Consider the following 8,321-nt stretch of genomic DNA (forward strand, 5'->3'; position numbering starts at 1 on the left):
CCGGAAGTGGCACTGTGGCTCAAGTGGTAGAGCGCTAGCCTTGAGCTGAAGAGCTGAGGGACAGCGCCCAGGCCCAGAGTTCAGGCCCCACGACCGGACCAAAAAAAAAAAAGAGTTTCATGGACTTTCCTGTCCTGGCTGGCTTTGAACTGTGATCCTCAGATCTCAGCCTCCTCAGTAGCTAGGATTACAGGCATTAGCCAGTGGTGCCCAGCCTTCTCATTTTTTTTTTTTTTTGTGATAGTACTAGTGTTAGGTTTTTAAAAAGAGGTAGGCGAGTAAGAACAGCACCACACACGTGATATTCAGGTAAGGGGTAGGTTTATTCATCGTTCTGGCTGGCACCAGGCCACGTTGGCCCTCTATGTGGCTGGCAAAGGCCTGGGAAAGACCTGGGAAAGAGGTGGGAAAGAGCTGGGAAAGAGAGGTGGGAGAGAGAGCTGGGAAAGAAGGCGTCTGGGCCTGGGCTAGGCCTTATCTAGGGTATGGGCGGAGAAAGGTGTGGCCACATCCAAATCAGAAATGACCTCAGAGGATGCAGATGTGACCTCTTCCAGGTGTGCCAGTTGCCTAGGTAACTCAGGTACTGGGCGGAGACTTTGCTGCAAGGAGGGTGGAGTCTGCTTGCCATCCAGGAGTGGATCTTACAACTGGGGCTTGAAATCAGGTGCTTGGCACTGTCAAGCTCAAGGCTGGTGCTATGCTACTTGAGCCACAGCTCCATTTCCAGAACTTTGGTGATTAATTGAAGATAAAAGTCTCATAGACTTTCCTGATGGGGCTGGCTTTGAACCACAGCTCTCAGATCTCAACCTCTTGAGCATATAGGGTTCCAGGATGAGTCACTGGTGCCTGGGTCTCTCATATCTCTTTTTTTTTTATTACTGTGAAAATACTGTACAGAGGGGTTACAATTACATGGGCAAGATAATGAGTACATTCCTTATCAAGCATTGTAGCCTCCTCCTTTGTTTCCCCTTCCCATCCCTCCCCATCCTCTCCCCCCCACCCAATCCTCCCCCCCTCTCATATCTTTTCTGAAGCTCCACTTCTGGTTTTTGGGGGGCTATTTAGTAATGAGTCTCACTTTCCTTCCTGGGCTGGCTTTGAACCTGGATCCTCAGATCTTAGCCTCTTGAACAGCTAGGTTTATAGGTGTGAGTCATCAGCACCTGGCTCTGAAGCTATTCTTGCTAACAGCTGTTTGAACCAACAGTGAATTACTAAACTGATAATGAATTCTTTGCAGCATACCACTGTTATAACCGCCCTAGTATTGTGTACATAACTATCTTCCTTTGTCTTTCTTAGTTATTTTTGTATCCTGCTGACTCTGAAATACTGATGTTTTCAGGCTTCATTCTTCCATCTATTTTTCTTCCTGGATGATTTCATCCATTCCCTTGCCCTGCCTCAGTTACCATCTAGGCTTAAATAGAAGTATCACCTCCATTTCTTTCATTCTGTGTTCTGAATTGTGTTTCTTGTAATTAGCCTTCAAAGACCTCAGTGTCTTTCTCCACAAACATTTACTATCTCTTCCTCTGTGTGTGTCTTCAGCACTGGTGATTGAACCCAGGGTTTCTGTATGCTAGGTACCAGTGCTCTACCACTGAGCCACATCTGCTCTATTTCATCCCTGTATTCTTTTTTTTTTTTTGTCTGTCATGGGTCCTAAACTCTGAGCCTGGGCACTGTCCCTCAGCTCTTCAGCTCAAGGTTAGCACTCTACCACTTGAGCCACAGTGCCACTTCTGGCTTTTTCTGCTTATGTGGTGTTGAGGAATCGAAACCTAGGCCCTCATGCATACAAGGCAAGCACTCTACCAGTGAGCCACCTTCCCAGCCCCATCCCCGCATTATTAATCAGTTAATGACATTAAATCCTTTCTCTCGCCCTTCTACCAGTGTCTGTGATTCTCCTTCAGAAATAAGTGTTCCTTCAATCTTGCTCTTTTTTATTTTTCTTTTTGTCTCTGGTACTGGAACTTGAACTTAAAGACTCCATGCTCACTGGCTTACTTGAATGTGTTTGGAGCACTATCACTTGAACCTCACTTCCAGCCTAGCTTTTTACTGGTTAATTGGAAATGTAGTCGCCTGGATGTTTCTTCCTGGGCTGGCTTTGAACTTTGATTCTCCACAGCTCAGCCTCCTGAGTAGGTTGATGACATGCATGATCTATCAGGACCCTATGTGATGTGTGAGGACAGGATGCCTATAAATTAGAATTCTCAGGTGCATTACCTGAAAATGGTTGGCTCTAGGGTGAATGTAAGAGTGATGGCCAAAAACCTGTAACTTGATTATAATCCTATCTGCTTGCTGCTGGTAATTGTCACAATTGGGAAGAAGCAAAAGAAATGAAAAGAGAAAGTATCTAAATTCCCAGAAAATACACAAATACCTCCACCACCCCCATTAACCTGTTCTCCCTTACTTCTCTTAGGTCTATAACTTCCTAATCTCCAATGGGTTGAGAAGTTGACTTGGGAGTTTGTTCCCACTACTGATCTTGGCAAAGAATCAAAGTCTTCTTCAGTTAAGTGTTCTGTGTTGTTGGGTCCACAGTTCTGAGACGGACCTAGTTTAGTGTCAGAAAGTGGAACAACTTTTTATTGAAATAAGGTAAAATAAGGCACTGGGCACTAATAAGAGAAGCCATGATAGTGCTAAAAAGTCAGGGCAGGGGTTGTGATGATGCTGGGAAGCCATGACAAGAATCTGCTAGACAAACTTTAAAAAAGCCCCTAAAAAGAACTTAGGACAAGAGGTAGTTTGTGGGTGGCTGATTCTATTTTGAGTGGTGGGCCTTGTGCCTACATATTTTTGCTGACAATCAGATATTTAGCTTCTGTATTCTGCTTCTGTATTTTGCTTGGTTTGCAAAACATAGGAGAGTTGAAAAGATTCCATTTACGTGACACCCCCCCCATCTTGGGGTATAAAATAACCCCTGCGTGTTGCTATTCGGGGCTGCTTCTGGGATCCTGATAACTGGGAGTAGTCCTGGATGGTTACAATTGGCTATCGACAAATTTCCTTTTACTAATAAATTTCCTTATAATCAAGATTTGGTTTTTGAGTCAGTGGTCTGTATCCTGGGGATTTTTCAACTCATTGCAATATAAACATTTCTCAGAAATATGTGGCATGTGGTTGGGGAAAAAAAAGATCCTGTTTAAAACATCCTCTCAGACAAAATGAATAAAACCACAATTTCTAAGTGTTCTCTATAAGGAGTCCAGATATTCCTCTTTTCAGACACTTCGTAGGAAAGAAAAAGCATTGTTAGGGACAGTGTTATCAGTCTGGACAAAATAGTGTCTGGAATCATTCTCTGTCATCTAAGTCTGGTTAAGGATCATTGTTCTCTAGCAAAGGTAGCAGCTGTTAGTTTTTAGTTGTCTAGCCAACTAGACAAAATTTCTGTACTTTATGCTTATTAAAATTTACCAGAAGCCGGGCGTGGTGGCTCTCACCTGTAATCCTAGCTACTCAGGAGGCTGAGATCTGAGGATTTCAGTTCAAAGCCAGCTAGGGCAGGAAAGGCCATGAGATTCTTTTTTTTTGTCGGTCGTGGGGCTTGAACTCTGGGCTTGGGCGCTGTCCCTCAGCTCTTCAGCTCAAGGCGAGCACTCTACCACTTGAGCCACAGCGCCACTTCCGGTTTCCTGGTGGTTTATTGGAGATAGGAGTCTCACGGTCTCTCCTGCCTGGGCTGGCTTTGAACAGAGATCCTCAGATCTCAGCCTCCTGAGTAGCTAGGATTACAGGCGTGAGCCACCAGCGCCCAGCTCAGCCATGAGATTCTTATCTCCAATAAACCATTCAGAAAACGAGGAAGAAGCTCAAGTGGTAGCACTAGCTTTGAGCTGAAGAGCTGAGGGACAGTGCCCAGGCCTAGAGTTCAAGCCCCACGACCAATAAAAAAAAATTAAAAAAATAAAATTTACCAGAAATGGTAATAACATCCTCAAATGGTAACCAGGAAGTGATGAATATTAGCCAATTTTAATATACTATGAATTAATATACTATATACAGTGTGTGTGTGTGTGATAGAACTGAAATTTGAACTCAAGGCCTGAATTTTTGCCCTCAAAGCTAGTGCTGTACCACTTGAGCCACCACTTGTAGCTTTGTGGTAGTTAATTGGAGATCAGGGTCCCAAGCACTTTCCTGTCCAGGCTGGCTTCCAAAGGCAATCCTCAGATCTCAGCCTCCGGGGTAGCTAAGATTACAGGTGTGAATCACTTTAGCCTAACTATCCACTCTAGTCTTTCCAGGTGATTATTAAAAAAGATAGGTTCCTAAAACAAAAGGCAAGTATTGTAATGGAGATCACAAAAAGATAGGACCGGAAGAAGAAAATGCACCAAAGGAATCCTGCCAGAAGATTTTCCTGAAAAGACATTCTGCCAACTGAAGGAAGACCCTCTCCTAGCTCAGATGAGAGCCAGGGCCCAAGGTCAAAACGTGCAGAAGCCAAAAGCTGCAAGGGGAGGGAAGTTCCTGGACCTAGATCGACTGTGGGGAGAGGAAGGAGTGCTACCACAGGTGGGGAACTCATGGGGAAGGTAGTCTGTCGTCAGACACTCCAAACTTTCTCTACTTCTCCAAAGCATTTGCATGTTAGTCTGCAGGTCAGTGGTTTCAGATTCGAATCTGCCGTCGGGAGTATTTGGGAAGCTCTTTAAGAATATTTCCTCCAGAAATGACAACGCATTGTACTCCCTCCTGCTTTCCCTCCCTCATCTCCTCTCTCCCTCATTTTTGTGCGTGGTGGGACTGAATCCAGGGTCTCCCACGGTTGAAGAGTCAACCCCCACAATCAAGGGTGGATGAAAGGAGATTTGGCGAGCAGGGAGGCCGTGAAGACTAAGCCTGAACTCTTGGTGATGGAAGTTTGCTTACAAAGGAAAAGAAAGGCAATTGGAGAGAGAGGCACAAGCATTTTTTAAAAAAAGACCAGGGTGCGGAATTCTTTGTTGTCAAGTTTGAGATTTCATTCCCCTGAATTCCAAGCAGTAACTCTCAATGCCAGCAGGGAACTTTCCACCTGATCCCCGCCTGTCCCGGAGACGTTCCACCGAAATTCCACCCGCACTAATCCCTTATCTTTTTTTAGGGAGGAGCGTCCCTGGTTCGCCGCGCATCTGAGCCGTACGCATGCGTAGTAGAGAAGAAATGGCCTGCAGCGTGCGCGGGACGCTAGGCCGCGACCGCTTATGATTGGCTGATGTTGCGGACTCCCGCCCACCGATCCACAGTGCCGGATGCTGATTGGGTGTGCTCGCAGAGGCCCGACGCAGCCAAAGGACGACGGAGGGGAGGCGGGAAACGGCGTAGTGGGAACCGGGCCGCGCGCTTCTCTCTGCCCAGCTGTGAAGAGGTTCCGAAATGGCGGTGCAGCCGAAGGATACGCTGCAGCTGGAGGGTACGGCCGAGGCCGGCTTCGTGCGCTTCTTCGAGGGCATGCCCGAGAAGCCGACCACCACGGTGCGCCTCTTCGACCGGGGCGACTTCTACACGGCGCACGGCGAGGACGCGCTGCTGGCAGCCCGCGAGGTGTTCAAGACCCAGGGGGTGATCAAGTACCTGGGGCCGGCAGGTGCGGGCCGGGACGGCGCGGCTCGGGGGGACGGGCGGCCCTGGCCTGCGCGGGGTTCCGGCGCGGAGTGCTGCGCCCAGGTCCGGGCGTGGGGCGGACGTTGGTGCCTGGAGAATTAACCCGTGCGTGCCCCGCACCCGAGCGCGCCCCAGCGCGCGGAACCTCTCCGGGAGCCTCGTGTGTACTACCTTGCTGTGTCTCAACTTCTGGCAGCGTCGGAGCGCTCGCCTGGGCCCTGTAGATCTACATTACCAACCCCGTCCTCTCTACTTTTGTTGTGATTTATGGTTGGGTCTGGCCTCCTCCTCCCGAGGATTAGGATTACAGGGGTGCGCCACTACGCGCGTCTTCTCTAACCCCCGCCCCTCAGTAATTCTCAAAGAGGATACATTTGTGCCAAGTTGATGGTGGAGGCAGGTAGCTTTTTCTCTTCAGGTCACCTGTTTCTCCATCCTACTTTTTGTCTTTATCTAGTTTAACGTCAAGCCGATTGATTAGCTTTGCAGGGGTGTAGAGTAACTGCAGAAGCAGCGAGTATGACTTAAAATGCACTGCCACTCAGTCACACAAACTAGAGAGAAAGTTATTTCTGACTGTAACTTTGTTTTGCTAAGAGACCACTAGTCCAGGCTGACTTTGAAGTGGCAAATCTTTGCCTCTGAAAGTGCCGGGATTACGGGATGCAGTACATCATCAGTCCTGGGAGGATAATCGTATGCACGCCGGTACTAGAGCTTGAACTCAGGGTCTGGATGTCCCTGGATGTCTGCTGTGCCTTAGCTTTTTCCACTCAAAACTGGTGCTCTGCTTGTTGGGTTTCAGTCTCCTAAATAGCTAGGATTACAGGCAGGAGCCACCTGCTCCTGGCTTTTTAAAAGTATTTATTTCTAGTGACGTTTTAACTTATGCATAATACAGTTTGGGTGGAATACCACTATGCGGGCTAATGGAGTAACCTGTCATTTTGGTTTGCCAGGACATGGGCTTCCTGAAAAACGGGACTTCAGTAATTAAACTGGGGAAAGACTTGGGTGAATAGGAATGAATTGGTTACCTTACATTCTGTGAAAAACTGCCATTCTACTCTCAGGTTCTGATCTTTAGCCAGTGCTGAGCCTACATAGATCTCTGAGAATTTGAGGAGGTCATGCTGAATGGTGGGATTCTACAGTAAAAACATTTATGATTTTCATGTGGCTTACTTTCCCAATGCAAAATGAGAAATAGCAATCTGTTCAACTCTGTAAGAAAATATTGCTGTGTTGAATTAAGCTGGACTAGTGTCCTGAAAAGTGTTTTGTTGTTGATGTTGATTTTTGTGCTGGTTACTGGGGTTGGAACTCAGGGCCAGGGCTAACTTTTCCCCCTCAAGTCTGGTACTCTACCATTAATGACACAGCTCCACTTCCAGAGTTTTGGAGATTAGAGTCTCAAGGATATTTTTGCCCAACCCTGATTCTCAGATCTGTCTCCTGAGTAATTCTCATTTTGTCACAGAGACTACATTCCATATGGTCTATCTTGAAGCCATTTGCCATCTGGTCAGATCTGTTGTCCTTTGACCTGTGCTGTTCATTTTTTACCTGCTAGGCCTGTCTGTCACAGGCTGCCAGTCCTGCATAAGATTATAACTGTTCTAAAGCAGGTAAGAAGGCCTACAAATCATTTGGTACATGATGGGCAGATAAGTTTCTCATCTGCTGACTCTAAGGTCACAGAGTCAACTTGCCGATTAAGTCCCTGCCCTGTGTCCCTACCTGTTTACAAACATCTGTTAAGTTTCTGTTTCCCAGATGCCGTACTGTTTTCCCAGTGTGATACACGAATTCCCATCCCAGTTGCAAGTCTCATTACACTCCTCAGAATGTGACATTTCCCTGAATTCCTGTAGTCCATGTAATGTGACCCATGTGAATGCCCCCTAAAACTTTGTTTAAATTTTGCCCATACCTGTTCATGGCTGCTGCCTCCATTCCCTGCTTGGAGCAGCCTGGCAGGTCTGCCGTCCCAATAAAGCCTTGAGCTCATATTGATCATTCTTGCTCACCTCTCATTTCTTATACTAACCAGGCTCCCTGCCTATGTTGATAATATTGTGTAGGCTGTATTGATGATATGAGTGCCCAAATGGCACTTGTCAGAAAAAATGTTTCCCACTTCTAGAATAATCTGGAGGTTCATGATTTTTTTTTTTTTAACCAGTCGTGGGGCCTGAACTCTGGGCCTGGGCGCTGTCCCTCAGCTCTTCAGCTCAAGGCTAGTGCTCTACCACTTGAGCCACAGCACCACTTGCAGCTTTTTCTGCTTATGTGGTGCTGAGGAGTCGAACCCAGGGCCTCATGCATACAAGGCAAGCACTCTATACTGAGCCACCTTCCCAGCCCTGGAGGTTAATGGTTTAAGCAAGTTTTAGTTTGATGGTTGACAGTGGTGATTTGTTAGTGCTTCCAACTAATTATTTGTTACTGAAGTAGCCATTTCCCAAATGTTGAGTACAAATCTTAGGTCATTTGATCTTAATGATTGTATTTCATATTTGTATATGGCATGACTATTGTTAAATTTAGATTAAATCTTTTTTTTTTTTTTTGGTCGGCCGTGGGGCTTGAACTCTGGGCCTGGGCGCTGTCCTTCAGCTCTTCAGCTCAAGGCGAGTGCTCTATCACTTGAGCTACAGCGCCACTTCCGGTTTTCTGGTGGTTTATTG

The 8,321-nt window shown here is 46.7% G+C and overlaps 1 protein-coding gene across 1 annotated transcript in view; it reads left to right on the top strand.

Moving 5' to 3' along the window:
• Epcam (epithelial cell adhesion molecule) overlaps nt 1–8,321 on the top strand; it is a 36,129-nt gene that overhangs the window by 24,840 nt on the left and 2,968 nt on the right. The window lies entirely within an intron of this gene.

This window comes from Dipodomys ordii, unplaced genomic scaffold, assembly GCF_000151885.1.
Source record: "Dipodomys ordii isolate 6190 unplaced genomic scaffold, Dord_2.0 Scaffold37, whole genome shotgun sequence".
Taxonomy (NCBI): Eukaryota; Metazoa; Chordata; class Mammalia; order Rodentia; family Heteromyidae; genus Dipodomys; species Dipodomys ordii.